Below are 18,298 nucleotides of genomic sequence, written 5' to 3'. Positions count from 1 at the left end.
CTGTGTGTTTTAACAAACCTTGCATCTATATGTATACCAGTTCTGTAGTTAGGAATTAGTGTCATCTACACTTGTATTTGAACTGAGAATTGTTCACAGCACTCTGTGAAGGGCGCTGTGCAAAATAATTAATTGTATTGTATTTCACTATCTGCGGTGGGTTGGCACCCTGCCCAGGATTGTTTCCTGCCTTGTGCCCTGTGTTGGCTGGGATTGGCTCCAGCAGACCCCTGTGACCCTGTGTTCGGATTCAACGGGTTGGACAATGGATGGATGGATGGATATTTCACTATGCGCTCCTGCACTGCAGGGCTGTGTCTCCTCTCCTCTCCTCTCCTCTCCTCTCCTCTCCTCTCTACTGTCACGACTACACTGCCAGGTATGCTGATAATACATTGGTGGCATTTCTTCTGTCCAACTGACCTTCTCGTTGAACCGTCATTTAGACTAAAAAAAAATTTACATTCTATATTTAAGGATATATATATTGTCACGCACACGCGGTTAGGGAGCTGCGTAACAAACCAAAATGTGACGTGAAGCCGTATGTCAGAAGGGAATGGCGGGGTACTAACCTCTCTCTCTTTACCTCTGCAGAAAGGAGGATGCACCGCCACCATAAATCCACCCGGAATACATGAAAACAACATAACAACACTTCACCGATGACGTCAACAATCCCAGCATCCATCACGGTTCCTTCCCAGCAGTCCATACTCCTATTTCCGGTCCCTCCCGATAAATGTTCCCCTCTCTGCCATCATGGCAGCTGTGTTATGAATGCCAATAATGAACTTATTTTGTTTGTGGAAATTAATCTTCTTTACAGTATACGGGGCCGGAAAACCCAAACCTTTATGTGCTTTGAGTCATTCTTTTACAATATATAGGATTTATATGTCAGGATGCTATTCATAGACGTTAGCTGCGCCTTCAACACAATCATCCCTCCAAAGCTGGTTGTAAAACTGAGCAGGTTGGGCCTGAACACCACCCTCTGCAATTGGATCCTGGACTTCTTGACAGAGAGGCCCCAGTCAGTTCAGATGGGCCGCAACACTTCCAGCATCATCACACTGAGCACTGGAGCGCCGCAGGGCTGTGTGCTTAGTCCTCTGTTCTTCACCCTGCTGACTCACGACTGGAGTGCCACGCACAACACCAACCACATCATCAAGTTTGTGGATGATACGACGGTGCTGGGACTGATAAGCAGAGATGATGAAACAGCATACAGAGATGAGGTGGAACGGCTGTCTGCATGATGTGAAGACAACAATCTATCTCTCAATGTCGACAAGACAAAAGAGATAATCGTGGACTTCACAAAATCACATGCTGCCCACGTCCCACTCAGCATCAATGGCTTAGATGTGGAGACTGTTAGGAATACCAAGTTCCTCGGTGTGCACACAACTGAGGAACATACGTGGACGCATAACACCTCCTCACTAATCAAGAAAGCCCAGCAGAGACTACACTTCCTGAGGTGGCTGAAGTGAGCAAGTCTTCCCCCTTCCATTCTCACCATGTTTTACAGAGGCACCATTGAGAGCGTTCTGACCAGCTGCATCACTGTCTGGTATGCCAACTGCAACATATCCAAAGGATAGTGAAGACAGCAGAGAACCATATTGGGGTGCCTCTCCCTTCACCTCATTTTATAAATGCAGTGTCCCACAAGGCCTGCAGCATTGAGCAGGACCCCTTACACCCCTCACATGGACTTTTTACACTTCTGCCGTCCAAGAGAAGACACTGCAGTATCAGAGCCAGATCTGCCAGGCTGCAGGGCAGTTTTTACCCAAAAAAAACCAACAGGCTGTCCAACTAATAAATGCCTCGGCTACCTCCCACTGGTTCCATTCCATCTCAACTTGTGTGGTGCTGAGGTGTCACCCGTTACATGGCTGCACTTGGGTCCTAATCTGGGATCCTGAGTTGGTTTGTCATGTGGTGGGTGCGGCAATGCACTGTATCAGCACACACTCCTAACCTCTCTCTCTCTCTACTTCATGCTGAACGCTTCACATATTTCACTTTTCGTCCTTTTAATCCATCACTATGCTATATTCCAGTTTTTTTTTAACTAGGTTGGTGTAATAACTTTGATTAATAACCTAACAACTAAGGAAATAACTTAATAATTTCTTATACGTGTGATTCTACGGCACCCTATTATTGTCTTCTGAAAATGTGTAACAATTAATGCTGTCGTCCCACCGTGTACTTGACTATGGTTGCGATGACGAGAGTCCTTGACCTCATGTTCCTGACATTTCTCTAGCGCCTTCAACACAATCCAACCTCTGCTCCTTAGGGACAAGCTGACTGAGATGGGAGTAGATTCATACCTGGTGACATGGATCGTGGACTATCTTACAGACATCAGTATGTGTGTCTTGGGACCTGCAGGTCTGACGGTGTGGTCAGCAGCACAGGAGCGCCACAGGGGACTGGACTTTCTCCAGTCCTGTTCAGCCTAAATACATCTGACTTCCAATATGACTCGGAGTCCTGCCATGTGCAAAAGTTTGCTGACGACACTGCTATCGTGGGCTGCATCAGGAATGAGCAGGAGGAGGAGTATAGGAACCTAATCAAGGACTTTGTTAAATGGTGCGACTCAAACCACCTACACCTGAACACCAGCAAAACCAAGGAGCTGGTGGTGGATTTTAGGAGGCCCAGGCCCCTCATGGACCCTGTGATCATCAGAGGTGACTGTGTGCAGATGGTGCAGACATATAAATACCTGGGAGTGCAGCTGGATGATAAATTGGACTGGACTGCCAATACTGATGCTCTGTGCAAGAAAGGACCGAGCCGACTATACTTCCTTAGAAGGCTGGCGTCCTTCAACATCTGCAATAAGATGCTGCAGATGTTCTACCAGACGGTTGTGGCGAGCGCCCTCTTCTACACAGTGGTGTGCTGGGGAGGCAGCATAAAGAAGAGGGACGCCTCACACCTGGACAAACTGGTGAGGAAAGCAGGCTCTATTGTAGGCATGGAGCTGAACAGTTTGACATCTGTGGCAGAGTGACGGGCGCTGAGCAGACTCCTGTCAATCATGGAGAATCCACTGCATCCACTGAACAGGATCATCTCCAGACAGAGGAGCAGCTTCAGCGACAGACTGCTGTCACCGTCCTGCTCCACTGACAGATTGAGGAGATCGTTCCTCCCCCACGCTATGTGAATCTTCAATTCCACCGGGGGGGGGGGGTAAACATTAACATTATACAAAGTTATTGTCTGTCTGTATACCTGCATTGTTATCAATCTTTAATTTAATATTGTTCTTTATCAGTATGCTGCTGCTTGAGTATGTGAATTTCCCCTTGGGATTAATAAACTATCTATCTATTATATAGTGCCTTTCATATTCATCTATCCATCTATCTTCACAATCCATAAGACGCCTAATCAATGACGTGCAGATCACATGTAGCTTACTTCTATTTTATGGCAAGCCGTTTTAACATTTAATCCATTTAATTTGATATGTGCTTTCAAAACTTTGATATCATGAGTTTTATATTTGATATCAGCACTTTGAAATTTGATATTGGACTTTTGAAAGTTGATATCAAGCATTACATCTTGCCTGAAGAAGGGGCCTGAGTTGCCTCGAAAGCTTGCATATTGTAATCTTTTTAGTTAGCCAATAAAAGGGGTCATTTTGCTTGGCTTTTCTCTACATTCATAATGGCTAACACGGTACAACACCCTAGTACTATCAAGCTTTTGAAATTTGTTATCACGCTTTTGAAATTTGATATCACGCTGTTGAAATTTGTTAAGTTTGAGGATATTGGTATCAAATTTCAGAAGCTCGATATCAAATTTCAAAAGCGTGATAAACAAATTTCATAAAAAGACAACTGGATTAAATGTTAAAGTGGCCTACGTTTCAAAAGAGTGACATCAAATTTTAAAAACTTGATATTCATTTTTAAAAGCTTGATATCCATCCATCCATCCATTTTCCAACCCGCTGAATCCGAACACGGGGTCACGGGGGTCTGCTGGAGCCAATCCCAGCCAACACCGGGCGCAAGGCAGGAACCAATCCCAAATTTCAAAAGCTTGATATCAAATTTAAAAGCAACGATATCAGCATAGTAATTGCTGATATCATGTAAAACAGATTAAATGTTAAAAACGGCCTGCCATACTATCTGCACCCCCATTGCACGTTAGTCTTTGGGGGAAAAAAAAAAAAGCAGCGAGAACGCCTCCATCCGCATGCCATGAGTTGCACTTTATCGCCCGCTCAGCATGTCTTTGCCGCGTGGAGGGCGGAGAAACGCACCCACCAGCAACACCCAATCAGAAGCGCAAGTAGCGTTTACGTCACTAGGAAGTGGGCGCGGTATGACCGGCAGGCTGACGCAACCTTTCAGCTCTTACCGCCCATGTGCTTTTAGTGGTGAGCACCGAGGTGGCTGTCGAGCAGAAGGCGGCAGGTAGCAAGCAACTCTCGTCGGAACGATACCGTTACGTTTGGTGGACCAAAGCGGTAAACGGTGGAGACGGGACCTGGCTTTAAAATCTAAAGTACAAGACGTAGTACTGTAAGACAGACAGGTGTGTATGCCTCTATCCATAGCTTCAAACCCATTGTAGGCATCTCTCTCAGATGTGTTTACCTGTAAAGAAAATGTAATTGTGTTAGATACCGGGCTGCAGGATGGCGCAGAACTTGAATGATTCGCGTGTTCTCGTTTCGGTTTCTAGCGGGGTTCCCTCAGTGTAACATTTTTTTTTTTAATACTCTTCCTTGTCTCGGGTGAATTTGCATCCCCAGCATAAAGACTGGGAAGTGTTTCCAGTGAAGGAATGGCATCCTTTTCAGTAATTCTCAATCCCGATGGTCCAGACGCCTTGCTGGGTAACTCTGAGTTAACTATTCCATTAGATCACGATTCATTTATCGTGTTCATTTTTCAAATGTGTCACCAACTGCTTAATAGTCTGCGTAGAATCTTAAGCTAATATAAAAATCGATATATCATAAGGGTATATTCTTCACTGACTTCTTATGTGATCCATAGCGGGACATTTGACCACCCAGTGCTCTAATTGCACTGTTAAGGAAATAATAATTAAATTATGCAGTTTCTTCGAACCATTGGCACATTTGAAAGGCGCTACGTAAAATAATCAGTTTTAGGAATGTCATTTTTAACAACCTGCGGTGGGTTGGCACCCTGCCCAGGATTGTTTCCTGCCTTGTGCCCTGTGTTGGCTGGGATTGGCTCCAGCAGACCCCCGTGACCCTGTGTTCGGATTCAGCGGGTTGGAAAATGGATGGATGGATTTTTAACAATTAGGAGGAATTGTATTTACTATAAAAAATAAATTGTAGACTGTTGGCTAAGGTATTGGACTGAAAAACAGTAGGTGCTGAACCCTTTTTGTTTTTTGTAAGCATGGAAAATCACTACGCCCAATAGACATTTGGAAAAACTTGCTATAGTCGTGAACGTCGGCTTAAATAAACCGTTACCTGAAAGCAGAAGCCTCCTGATGCATTCCGCTGCTGCAGTTAACGCAGACAAGCTGTCATCATCGCGAGGCTGGCGGTCATTCTGTCCGCGTGTCACTTTGCTAACATTTCAGTTGTAGGAAATCTATGAGCTGTTTAGGGGTCGTTAAGAGTTAGAATTTAACAAGCTAATTACTTCAGCACAACCACCCACTTAATAATAAGTAGCGTGTTTCTTTCCATTTCCCGTTTGTGTATTTTCAGATAATTTTAATATTCGGTTTTACGCTATGACATTTACTTTTTACACTGGGAGAGATCGGGAATGCTTATTTCAAAGGTGTTTTTTTAATTTGCCTCACTTTTATTAATGTAGAAAGGTGAGTTTACAAATAATGCTTACAAATATGAGGGGCTGACCCTGCGTTCTGACCCCCAAAGGTTATGCGAAAAGAGAATAAAAATAACAAAATGTAACAAAGTATATGAAGTGTGGGCAATCCTCCGAATACCGGTCCCAAATTATTTAACAACTCTTTTCCTATCGAGTGGACAATACTACACTGAAAGTCGCGAAAAAACATTTATTGCAAGACAATAACATGTATTTCCAATATTTCGTATTAATTCCAGCACAACAGCTGCAACGTCTCTTAGTGGTAACCGATTGCCACGCAATCTTTTCGGCAATTATATGCATTTGCTCAGCGATAACTACAACATTTAGTTGCTCCGTGTTGAACCGTTACCACTAAGAGACGTTGCAGCTGTTGTGCTGGAATTAATACAAAATATTGGAAATACATGTTATTGTCTTGCAATAAATGTTTTTTCGCGGCTTTCAGTGTAGTATTGTCCACTCGATAGGAAAAGAGTTGTTAAATAATTTGGGACCGGTATTCGGAGGATTGCCGAAGTGTGTATTACAGTAGCATATATAACAAAGAGTAACAACATATTAAGAGAAGTTGTTATTATATATATATATATATATATATATATATATATATATATATATATATATATATACACACTTTGATTCGCAGCAGGTAACCTAAAATTAAATTTATTTAAAGTACCGACTTGTAAGGATTTTGTTTGGAGTGGTCGTCGACGGTGGCGCAATGCTAGCCCCTTGAGGAGACGTGAGTTGTCTTTCCGCTCAGGTTTACTCCCACTTCCCAATAAAATGCCGGTTAGGGTGATTGCTGTTTCTAAATTGTGTGGATATTCGTCCGGTTGCCCTCCAATGGACCAGCACCCCGCCCAGGTATCGATCCTGCCTTGCGCTCCGTAATTGCACGGGATGGGCCCCCGCTGCTCCGCGACACTGCCCAGCATGAGCGCGTTAGGATGATGGATGGTTGTCGACGACCTACATTGCCAGTAAAGAAACATGTCGTGTCAAATGAATATTCAACGTGTAAAATAAAAGAAATGACTCAGAAAAGACTTTTTAAAGGTAAGAAACGGATAGCCACGTCACCGCCATACAACGTCATGTAAAAGGCGTTAAGGGGTTTGAATTGTTGCAGCCTGAAGGGATGGGTTTTCCTGAGGTGGTCGGAAAGTGTGTAGACATTAGAGCGACGATTGTGAGCGCCATTCGATTCCTGTGGAATAGCGGCAAGGTGACGTGACCCGGAGTTTCTTCTGAATGGCGCAAAGGAGAAAAACTAAACCCAGAATGAAAACCACGCCATCAAAACTCATTCTGTCAGGGCCAAAAATTTTAGATCGTCTTAGACCGTATCGAAGTAAAAGATGTTCCTTTAATAAAATGACGACTGCATTAATTTGTGATAATTTCTCCAACAGCAGCTGCCTGCATCACCTCCGTACTTGCGAAACGCAGCCCTTCAGACTGATGGTAGGCAACCCAATGTTTACCGAACATTTACCGCAGAAGTAGATCAGAGCGTCAGTGCAACCACTATTACCTTCTCAACTACATCTGCTTTTATTCAGAACAGAAAGATGTAAGAGGTCCTGTTTAAAGTCAGCGGCATCGTGGGGCATGTTGGGAGTCCGGTCTTAAAGCGCTACCAGTTGTACTGTATATATTTATTATCCAAGTCGTTGTTGGATTGGGAATATCCAACTGGCTTTAAGTCTTGGTGGGGAATTGGGGATTCGGAAGTCGGAGCCAATGTCGATGGCATAATAACGAATAAACTGGGAACTGAATCGGCGTCCTCCAGTTAATGCTTTATGTTCGCCGGAGTTCTCTTGACATTTTATATTGCATCAAGTTATGCTAAAAGAGCATGTGCCTAAGCATAGTTTCAAACTGGTTATCAAACACTGGGCGCAAGACATGAACCAGTCCTGGAAGGGACGCCGGGCCATTGCAATGTCCACCCACTCATAGGGCAAATTCAGAACTCCGGTAGCATATATTTCAGATGTTTTGTGAAGACGGCACACACACTTCAATTCAAGTTAAAACGTTTTTTTACTTTTCACTCGCAGAGCTTGACAAAGAATCGCCAGCATCGGACAATTTAACGAAGAGACGAAGATGACACCAATTATCGGACTGTGGCACTCCGTAACTTTTAGCGCTGTTAAGCGAGCCGCCGATGAAGACTAGCAGACCCAATGTTGTTTGTAACCCGACTTGACTAGTGGGTGTCTGTAGGTTGTTTAGGGATTTTAAAGTTTATCGTAAAGCTGATGTTTTTCGTTTAGCTCTTCATAGTAATTAGCGGCGAGTCGGAGATGGCGACTTTGAAAACGCACAGTTAATTGATGGGTTGCAGAGTAAACCATTTATTTGTGTCTTTGCCCTGGATCGGAGTATGGCCTGATTTAAAAAAAAAACTGGGAACTCAAAATTTAAATTGTGTAAAATCATTAGTCTGAAAGTCCGAATAATAAAGCAAACGTTTTGAAAACCCATGGCACTGTGCGCAATACTGTATATGTGCCCGAAGTGCTTTTGGCTCGTGCATGTGCGGTAACGCGCACGTTAAAATCTGCTCCACGGGAGGCTTTACAATGCCCCGTAGTTCGAACAATGCACAATGACGCAAGCGAACCGCTGCATTATTGTGGAACCCAAATCTGCTGAGAGCACACGGCTCGGCTCGCGTTGTTTTTTGGCTGTCCTTGGCACTAAAGAATGGCGCAGCACAAAGGAAACAACTCGACCAACAAATCCTACGCTGAATTGATTCGACGCATCGCTTTTAAAACGTGCGCGTCGCGGCTTTGGTGCGCCTGACTCCAAGTTTCAAACTCGTTCCATCTGGTCATGGATGAGTTTAAACTCGCCTCCAAAAATGCAGGCAATAAATCAAAACGTGCATAAATGTATTTATGCAACTAGCTGACAATGTGCAGGAAAAAAAAGACAAATCAATGTAAACCTAACACAACTCGACTCATCTGCTAAAATCCGGAATTTCTGAGCAAATTCGGTCTTTGAATCACTCCAATTGCGCAGTGTGTCTTAAACTACCGTATGTGTGGGTCGCTTGATGCCTGAACTCGGGTCGTGCGAAGTCGTGAATTACAAGAGTACTGAAAAGGGAGGCGCAGCGGTAGGCGGTAAGGAAACCACAGTTGAGACCCGAGTCTTTACTGTGTGGAGTTTGCATGTTCTCCCCATCTGCACCCTTCCTCCCAGCAGGATCGGCCTTTTTCTCCGTCAAGCAGGACTGGTATTCCCTTTCACTTTGTCATTTATGAGAAGGGTTAGTTTCGTTTTGATACGGGTTGGTATTTGGGACAGGATAAGAGATAAAGTCTTATCTGTTTTTGACCTTGGGAGATTATTTTTGGCTTTTGAAAAGTATGTCGAGCAATGCTGCTGGTAAGTATTATGTCATGGCGCTTTGATAGGAGTGTTAGTGTGTGATGGAAGCGTGCAGCCTTGGTATCTTTTAACAGAGAGCAGTTTTCAATTGGCGTAGAGCTGTCTGCACAAGTTGGCAAAGTAAAAAGAAAAGGGTTTGCCTATTGAGAAATGAACAATGCAGTGTGAGAGAATCGATGCCACCCCACAACACTCCCGATTCAATCCAGCAGCTTTAGTTGTCTGCTGTGAGGGTTTATGGCATGTTTTTCCCCATGTTGGCTTATGTTTCACGCCAGGGTGCATTAAGCCAATGCCAATTAGGGTGGCTGGTACGAATGAGAGAGAGCGAACACACACGGGTTAATTAACACTTGCCAAATGTATGGGAGCAGTTTACATTGAGGCAGTTGGGTGCTCAATGGACGAGGGTGAGTCGCAAAGTAAGGGCAACTTGAAAACTGCATGGTAACTTGTTACAACACGTTCGCAATGGCTTATGGGTAGTACGAACAAGCACCTCGCAGCGCTGTGTCCTTAGTCTAGATCAGTGTTTCCCCAAACTCGGTCCTGCGGACCCAGCTTTTTGTTCCAACCAGATTCCTAATCGGTGACAACATCTGATAGCACTGATTTCATTTAATTAGCTGGTATTTTTTTATTCGACATTCAGAAAAGCACAGCAGTGTGATTTTGACATTTTAGAAGACATTTAGAAATATTTCTGCTTTTGCTATAGATTTAAGTGCTTAACTCTTTTGTTGATTTCGTTATACTTTGCCCTTTCTCTGTGCAGTTTTCCCCCCTTCGTTGTATCTTAATACTGACAATTTAAAAACAAGCAGATCAGACACCCAGGCAAACAACACTGAATAATCAAAGGCTGCAAGTACTTTAGAGTCAGATTCACTTATTAGTAAATAATGGATTAATTAAACAATTAGAAGACCTAGAAAAGTAGAATGAAAATACTGTTAAAAAGAAAAAATACATTACTCCTATATAATTGATTGGTATGTATGTGTGTGTGTGTGTGTGTGTGTGTATATGTGTAATATATATATACACACACACACACACACATATATATAATGTGTGTGTATGTATATATTTTTAGCAATCTTAGTTTTCTAATTTCTGTATTGTTCCCTAAACACAGAACTTAGGAAATATCAGTTCACTTAATTAGCCCAGGAGTTCAATTAAAAACAGAAGCTGGTTGGAACAAAAACCTGCAGCCACAGGGGTTCCCCAGGACCGAGTTTGGGAAACACTGGTCTAGATCCATCCATCCATCCATTTTCCAACCCGCTGAATCCAAACACAGGGTCACGGGGGGTCTGCTGGAGCCAATCCCAGCCAACACAGGGCACAAGGCAGGAACCAATTCCGGGCAGGGTGCCAACCCACCGCAGGACACACACAAACACACCAAGCACACATTAGGGCCAATTTAGAATCGCCAATCCACCTAACCTGCATGTCTTTGGACTGTGGGAGGAAACCGGAGCGCCCGGAGGAAACCCACGCAGACATGGGGAGAACATGCAAACTCCACGCAGGGAGGACACGGGAAGCGAACCTCAGGTCCCCAGGTCTCCCAACTGCGAGGCAGCAGCGCTACCCACTGCGCCACCGTGCCGCCCCTGGTCTAGATCACTGTTTCTCAAACTCGGTCCTGGGGAACCCCTGTGGCTGCAGGTTTTTGTACCAACCAGCTCCTCTTTTTAATTGGATTCCTGGGCTAATTAATTGATGTGTTAATTTCCAGATTCTGTGTTTTGAGAAAAAATTTGTACATTTCAATATCAAATACCACTGACTCCCTCATCACGAAATCTCCCGAACCACGAGAACTTGGGACTTGAAATTTGGAATGTAGGTTACCCTTTGCCCATAGGTGCTCGCAAAGAAACGGTTTTAAAAACTTCTTGGTCCAGGCGCGTTCTGCTTGTATGTCTGTCTGCTTTTCACGAGAGAATTACTTAACGGATTTAGATCTGGTTGTTTTCTTTACTTTGTTCGAACTTTCCAGTTGATTTTGCGACTTCTCTCATCGCGCTAAGTACCAGAGTTCGTACCGATGTATTTATGCAAATCCAAGAGAGTGGCGGTGGACCGAGAGCAGGGGGGCGCGGCCTTCCTCCTTCACTCGTCAGCCACTGCTTGAGTTACTCTACCTCTCACCACTTGTTGGAGCGCACCTCGCCTCCGCTTAGCTAGCGACACCTGTTTGTTCAACAGACATTATCATCTAGAGCAGTGGTCTCCAATCACAGTCCTGAAGGGCCGCAGTGGCTGCAGGTTTTTGTTCTAACCCGGTTGCTTAATTAGAAAGCAGTTCTGCCAATAATTTAATTTCATGGCTTGTTAGTGCTTTAACTCTGCTATGTCCGGTCATTCTCATATCCTAGACTTTCTTCCCCTATCTAAGGATATCATCCAAATGATTTGAAGGCTAAAATGGACGAGCAATTCTCAATCATTCACTTTTTTCTCTTTACTTTCCTTCCAAGTATTTAATTAAACCAAATAATGCAAGATAAATACACACTGGCGTAAATGGTAACAAGCCAAATGGAGAAATGCTGGTCTCTTTTGTCATTCGCATGTTATTGCTAATTAGGATCCATTAAAAACTGAATGAATACAGCTGTTTAAGATGAAAATAAGCAATAAGCATTCAAAATCTTAATGAGCGAAACAACTAAAGTGAAGCAGAAGTGTTACTTGAGCAATAAGTGCTTCTTATTAAGCAATTGGGTTGGAGCAAAAACCTGCAGCCACTGCGGCCCTCCAGGACTGTGATTGGAGACCCCTGGTCTAGAGATTAAGAAGTAACGTTTTTTGAAAGAGAGATCAGAGCTACGTGTGTTTTAGAGGGTAGCTGCTGATTGCCACAGATTTCACGGCCATGCGCTTTCCCGTCAGAGCTGAACACGATCAGATAAGAATGCCAATGTCTATTGATTTTTTTTTTTTTTTAAAAGTTTCATTACTATGTGGGTACAGCTAGTCTTGTATAATATGCTATCGTGGATGTCAGTTTGTCTGACCAGGATTTTAAATCGCCTGTAGCTTGCAAACCGATTGAGCTGAAATTTGGTACACATATTCTGCGCGACGACTACTACCCGCTTTCGGGGTGATAATTGACCTCCAAGGTTATTCCTTTTTATTTTATTGTAGAATCAACTCTCGGCAGCGGCCAGCAGGATGGTCGTGCGGCGCATGTGTACAGGCGCCGTTCTCGTTCCCTACCACTTTCGCCGTCAATTCCCCTACCTCTTCGTATCTTAAATCCATTCTTGAGGCAGATTGAACGCTTAAGTGAAAAATCAAAGAAAATGCAGCACAAACACTGACTTGATCAGTTTTAATGTGAAATGATGCTGACGAAAGAAGAGAAGAAGCGGGCCGCTAGGGTGAAGAAAAGAACTGCTCAGGAAGCAGCAAGCGCATCAACCTCTGAGCAAATGAATGATAAATGTACAGACAAAGAAGAGGAAAACTATAAGTCGAGTGTATTCACATTTACATTTACATCATTTAGCAGACGCTCTTATCCAGAGCGACTTACAACAGTGCTTAGTAGTCTACGACTGTTCTTCAGTCTTTAAGGCTAGGATTAAATCTACTGTCATTAAACAAGTTACCGCTGACCAAGTTGTACACAAAACCATGCTAGAAGAAAATAGTAAGTTGTTAGTACAAAAATTTTTTTTTTTTTTTTTTTTGAGAAAAAGGGTCGAAAAAAAGTATGGGGACTTTAGTCCAAGTGCTGTTGAAAGAAGTGTGTCTTCAGACGACGTTTGAAGACAGTGAGGGTCTCCGCTGTTCGTACAGCAAGAGGAAGTTCGTTCCACCACTGAGGAGCCAACACTGCAAAGAGTCTTGATGAATGTCGTCCTCTTCTTTTAAGTAAGGGTGGTTCGAGACGAGCAGTGCTTGATGTTCTGAGAGAGCGAGAAGTGACACGCTGCTTAACCAGTGCTGATATGTAACTGCACTGCAGCACCGTTACTGGTATGGCTCTCTCTGGATCGGTTCGCAGCTGAGTGTGAAGCGGCTGGGATGGGAATCAGCACCTCCAAATCCGAGACTATGGTCCTCAGCCGGAAAAGGGTGGAGTGCCCTCTCAGGGTTGGGAGCGAGATCCTGCCTCAAGTGGAGGAGTTCAAGTATCTCGGGGTCTTGTTCACGAGTGTGGGAAGAATGGAGCGTGAGATCGACAGGCGGATCGGCGCAGCTTCCGCAGTGATGTGGGCTCTGCATCGGTCTGTCGTGGTGAAAAAGGAGCTGAGCCGCAAGGCGAAGCTCTCAATTTACCGGTCGATCTATGTTCCTACCCTCACCTATGGTCATGAGCAATGGGTAGTGAACTAAAGAACGAGATCGCGAATACAGGCGGCTGAAATGAGTTTCCTCCGCAGGGTGTCTGGGCTCTCCCTTAAAGATAAGGTGAGAAGCTCAGTCATCCGGGAGGGGCTCAGAGTAGAGCCGCTGCTCCTCCGCATCGAGAGCAGTCAGATGAGGTGGCTCGGGCATCTGATCAGGATGCCTCCTGGATGTCTCCCTGGTGAGGTGTTCCGGGCACATCTAACCGGGAGGAGGCCCCGGGGAAGACCCAGGACACGCTGGAGGGACTATGTCTCTCGACTGGCCTGGGAACGCCTTGGGATTCTCCCGGAAGAGCTAGAAGAAGTGGCCGGGGAGAGGGAAGTCTGGGCATCTCTGCTCAAGCTGCTGCCCCCGCGACCCGACCTCGGATAAGCGGGAGACAATGGATGGATGGATGGATGGTATTTTTCTTTTAACAATATTTTCATTCTACTTTTCCAGGTGTTCTAATTGTTTAATTAATCCATTATTTTCTAATTAGCGGGTCTGACGCTAAAGCAGTTAGCAGCCTTTCACAATTCAGTGTTTGCCTGGGTGTCTGCTCTGCTCGTTTTTAATTGTCATTATTAAGATACAAAGAAGGGGGCAAAATTTATAATGAAATCCACAAAAGAGCTAAGCATTTAAATGTATAGCAAAAATAGAAATATTTCTAAATGTCTTATAAATGTAATAATCACACTGCTGTGCTTTGCTGAATGTAGAAAAAGTAAATAGAAAAAAAACAAAACAGATAATTAAATGAGATCCGTGTTATCGGGTGGTGTTATGAATCTGGTTGGAACAAAAACCTGAAGCCACAGTGGGCAACCCAGGACCGAGTTTGAGAACCCCTGGTCTAGTTGAAGCCAAAGTCAAAATGAACATGGTCACTGTACTGTGGGATTACACCAATAATAATAATAATTCTTTGCATTTATATAGTGCTTTTCTCACTACTCAAAGTGCTTAGCAATTGCAGGTTAAGGGTCCTTAACTTAGAGCAGAGTCCCTTTTGCCATTTTACGGGATTCAAACCGGCAACCTTCCAATTGCCAGTGCAGATCCCTAGCCTCAGAGCCACCATTCCACCACAATGTTGAACAACATGCCATAGTGGGATTTCTTTGGGCCGAGGGAGAGAAACCTGCTGATATTCACTGAAGGATGTTGGCTCAAACTGCACAATTTGGTGAAAAAGTTTGTTCAAGGATTAAATCGGGAAGAACAAGTGTAACCGACGAAGCTTGATGTGGTCGACCATCAAGTCCACATTGACATAGCGAATGTCTTTATTAGAGAAACAATGGATTACGTTGTCCACTGTTGTTGCACATTTTGGATATTGGCTACGTGCCATAGTGCACAGTGACTTGGGGTGCATGGCACAAGGTGGGTACCCAAACGGCTTCCTGATCTGCACATGCCACCTTCCTCCAGTGAATTTCAGCAGAAATTGATTTATTTTTTTTAATAAAACAACAAAATCTCATTTATAGAAGTATTCAGAACATTGTAAAGGGCGAGTCTCTACAACACGGCTGTCAAACTCCTATCCTGCAGATTTTCATTCTAACCATCTTCTTCATTAGTGACCAGTTTTTGCTGCTAATTAACTTCTTTTTCCTTGATGTTAATTAACTTGTCTCCGGCCCCTTAGTTTCTTTTTCCTTAATTAGCAGCCAAACAATAATGAGACACAAAAGAAGCCACCACACGACCAGCTCACCTGTGCCCATCACACAATATTTGAAAATAAAGAAAAGTGGAGGTTGATCTCTCAGGTCACCAAAACATTTTGATGGTGTTCTTAGGAAAAAAACAGAAAAGTCAAGTCTGCTGTAGCAGAATGAGAGCAGCAACACGCTATGGAATTAAATAACGGGTTTAACAGCAAGAATCGGCATCTCATTAAGAAATTGGTTGGAGCTTGAAGTCCCAGTTTAGCAGGTCATCTGTCGGCTCATTTCACATCTTATTTCTGTTTGGCTGTCATTGAATGAAGAAAGGAATCGATCCAGAGGACCAAATCCTTAAAAAGAGGGCCATTAAAATGAAAGGAAAAGCTGATTAGGTAAAGGGTTAGAATGAAAATCTGCAGCCCTCCAGGCCAGGAGTTCGACACATTTGCTCTACAAGCTTTGCACCCCTGGATTTGGGTAGCTTATTTCATTCTTCTTGGCAGATCCTGTTCAGTGTCCTGAGATCGGATGGGCAATACTTGTGAACTGCCCTCTCCAGGTCTCTCTCTCTCCACTCATTTTCTGGGCCACTTAAGGATGCTTGGACTCGTCCCAAAGCCACTCCAGCGTTGTCTTTATGTCATGCGGAAAGTTGAACCGTCACCCCGGTCTGAGGTGATGTGCAGCCTGGAGCAGGTTTCACTCTCTCTGCCCAAAGAAATCTCAAAACCGTGCATTTGTTCATCCATCTGTAACGGCCGACCCCTTTACCCAGCCGGCAGCTACACCTCCAAGACCTGTGGCCTGGATGATTTACTGAGAAAGAAGCTAACTATCAAGCCATACTTCTAACCAATTAAACTTTTCCCCACAATCGACGGTGTAAATATAAGTACACAAAAGCAGGACGTAAAATTAAACGGATTAAATGTATTAAATGAAACAACAAGACATGCAAAAAATAGAAAACGGATATAAATATAAATATCCCTCCACCCCAGCAACAACAAGACACCACCAAATATAAATACAACAAAAACCCTCACTTGCCCCTGTAACATATAAACACACAACATGAATAACAAAAATTGAATGAGATACGGAAATGAATGTGAACGTGAGTCCAGTTATAAAAAAAACTGTCCTGCATTGGTTGACTGAACTAGCGAAAAAGTGAGTCGTTTGATTTTCCCCGGACAATATGGAGCAGCCTCACCGTGAATCCTCGGTGCGTGGTGGATGATGAATTCCGACCCCGGGGTCTCTTGTGATGAGGTTCTTGAAGCAAGTCCGGCGGATAGAAAAACAAACTGGATGGAAATGCGCGATTTGGAATATAACAGGTACAGATGGCTCGCGGTCGTGAATGTGAAAAATCCCCTTCTCTCCTCTCCTTCCTTCTCCTGCTGCTGGCTTAAATAGTTCTGTGACGGCAGAAATTGATTAATCGTGAACAGGTGTTTTCCAGGTTTGCGGCTGTGGTCTCCTTCCATCAGGGGGACGGCATTAACTGATACACACATACAAACAGCAAACGGGGACAATGAAATGAGACGCACTCGGAACTGACATTTAACAACACTAACTATGTGGCCCTGCTACACATCCATTATCCAACCTGCTATATCCTAACTACAGGGTCACCGGGGGGGGGGGTCTGCTGGAGCCAATCACAGGGTGCAAGGCAGGAAACAAACCCTGGGCAGGGCACTCGCACACACTAGGGACAACCTGCATGTCTTTGGACTGTGGGAGGAAACCCACGCAGACACGGGGAGAACATGCAAACTCCACGCAGGGAGGACCCGCGAAGCAAACCCGGGTCTCCTAACTGTGAGGCAGCAGCAGTACCCACTGCGCCACCGTGCCCTGCATTTGTTCAATAATGGTGAAATCTCTCCGCGAGGTGTCCTACGTTTATTTGACCTTGGCTTCAACTAGACCTATCCAACTACCCATAAGCCATTGAGAATGTGTTGTAATGCGTCGGCTGTTACCGTTAGTTACTCAATAATTTTCAAATTGACTTACCCTCGTAAAAATCCCAGTTTGTGTAGTATGGCATCATGACGGCGGTGCATGAGCACGTGGACAAACCGCAGGGCGGAGTGGTGGCTCTGAGGCTAGAGATCTGCACTGGCAATCGGAAGGTTGCCGGTTCGAATCCCGTCAATGCCATTAGGGACTCTGCTCTGTTGGACCCTTAAGCAAGGCCCTTAACCTGCAATTGCTGAGCGCTTTGAGTAGTGAGAAAAGCGCTATATAAATGCAAAAAATTATATTAATTATTATTATATTATGTTTGATTCCTGGTCAAAGCTCTGCCTATGAACATTTACTTAAGTTTAATTAACAAGCAAGATTGAATATCTGTGGCACGTTACCAACCTTGCAATGGACTGGCAACCTGTCCAGGGATTCTTTCTGCACCATTAAAAAGTAAAGGTGCCAAAGCTGTTCTTCATAGTGATGACATAAGGGAATCATTTTTGGTTCCTAAAAGAATTGCATGAAGGCTCTACAACAGGGGTGTCAAACTCCAGGCCTGGATGGCCGCAGTGGCTGCAGGTTTTCATTCTAACCTTTTTCATAACAAGTGACCCGTCTTCACTGCTGATTAACTTCTTTTCTTTAGCCCTGTTTTAAGGATTCAGTCCCCTGAATTGATTCTTTTCTTCATTAACTGACAGCCAAACAGAAATTAGACGTGAAATGAGCCGACAGATGATTAGTTAAATTGGGGATTCAAATTCCAACCAATTTCACTCCAACCAGTTTCTTAATGAGATGCTGATTCTTGTTGTTAATAATTGAACCCGTCATTTAATTCCATGGCTTGTTGCTGCTCTCGTTCTGCCACAGCAGACATTTCCAAAACTGTCCGTTTTACTAAGATCTTCACCCTTCTTTATTTTCAGCTATTGTGTGATGGGCACAGGGGAG

General features: G+C 44.1%; 1 protein-coding gene across 1 annotated transcript in view; it reads left to right on the top strand.

Annotated features, from left to right (window-relative positions):
* Positions 1 to 4,434: 4,434 nt before the first annotated feature.
* Positions 4,435 to 18,298, top strand: part of tdh (L-threonine dehydrogenase) — a 67,389-nt gene continuing 53,525 nt past the window's right edge. Inside the window, exon 1 of the mRNA XM_028796386.2 lies at positions 4,435 to 4,593. The gene's annotated coding sequence lies outside the window, so the exon portion shown is untranslated. The remainder of the gene's footprint in view (positions 4,594 to 18,298) is intronic.

Source organism: Erpetoichthys calabaricus, chromosome 3 (assembly GCF_900747795.2).
Source record: "Erpetoichthys calabaricus chromosome 3, fErpCal1.3, whole genome shotgun sequence".
Taxonomy (NCBI): Eukaryota; Metazoa; Chordata; class Cladistia; order Polypteriformes; family Polypteridae; genus Erpetoichthys; species Erpetoichthys calabaricus.
Note: the sequence above shows the minus strand (reverse complement) of the source record. Positions and strands in the feature narration are given on the sequence as shown.